The following is a 955-nucleotide window of genomic DNA, read 5'->3' on the forward strand; positions in this document are numbered from 1 at the left end:
CCTGAGTGTCCGGCTCCATGAGACGGTGATTTTCTCGGCCCCTGGTGGTCCGAGGTCGTTCCCGCTGCCCAGATTCATGCGCTAGGGCCTCCTACAGACAATGCACTTTGGTTTTTTGCGCTATCTCTAATAGCACCCAAGATATCACCAGATATTTGCTGTATTTTTACATGACCTTGGGTGACGGATTCCGAATATCTGTAATTTTCTCGGCCACTGGTGGTCCGAGGTCGTTCCCGCTGCACAGATGCATGCACCAGGGCCTCCTGCAGATAATTCACTTTGGTTTATTGCGCTATCTCTAATAGCACCCGAGATATCACCAGATATATATTGGATTTTCCCCTGACCCTGAGTGTCCGGACCCATGAGACGGTGGTTTTCTCGGCCTCTGGTGGTCCGAGGTCGTTCCCGCTGCACAGATTCATTCGCCTGGGCCTCCTACAGACAATGCACTTTGATTTATTGCGCTATCTGTAATAGCACCCGAGATATCACCAGATATATATTGGATTTTCCCCTGACCCAGAGTATCCGGACCCATGAGACGGTGGTTTTCTCGGCCCCTGGTGGTCCGAGGTCGTTCCCGCTGCCCAGATTCATGCGCCAGGGCCTCCTACAGACAATGCACTTTGGTTTATTGCGCTATCTGTAATAGAACCCGAGATATCGCCAGATATATATTGGGTTTTCCCCTGACCCTGAGTGTCCGGACCCATGAGACGGTGGTTTTCTCGGCCACTGGTGGTCCGAGGTCGTTCCTGCGGCACAGATTCATTCGCAAGGGCCTCCTACAGACAATGCACTTTGGTTCATTGCGCTATCTGCAATAGCACCAGAGATATAACCAGATATATATTGGATATTCCCCTGACCCTGAGTGTCCGGACCCATGAGACGGTGGTTTTCTCGGCCCCTGGTGGTCCGAGGTCGTTCCCGCTGCCCAGATTCATGC

This window comes from Nomia melanderi, unplaced genomic scaffold (assembly GCF_051020985.1).
Source record: "Nomia melanderi isolate GNS246 unplaced genomic scaffold, iyNomMela1 scaffold0014, whole genome shotgun sequence".
Classification (NCBI taxonomy): Eukaryota; Metazoa; Arthropoda; class Insecta; order Hymenoptera; family Halictidae; genus Nomia; species Nomia melanderi.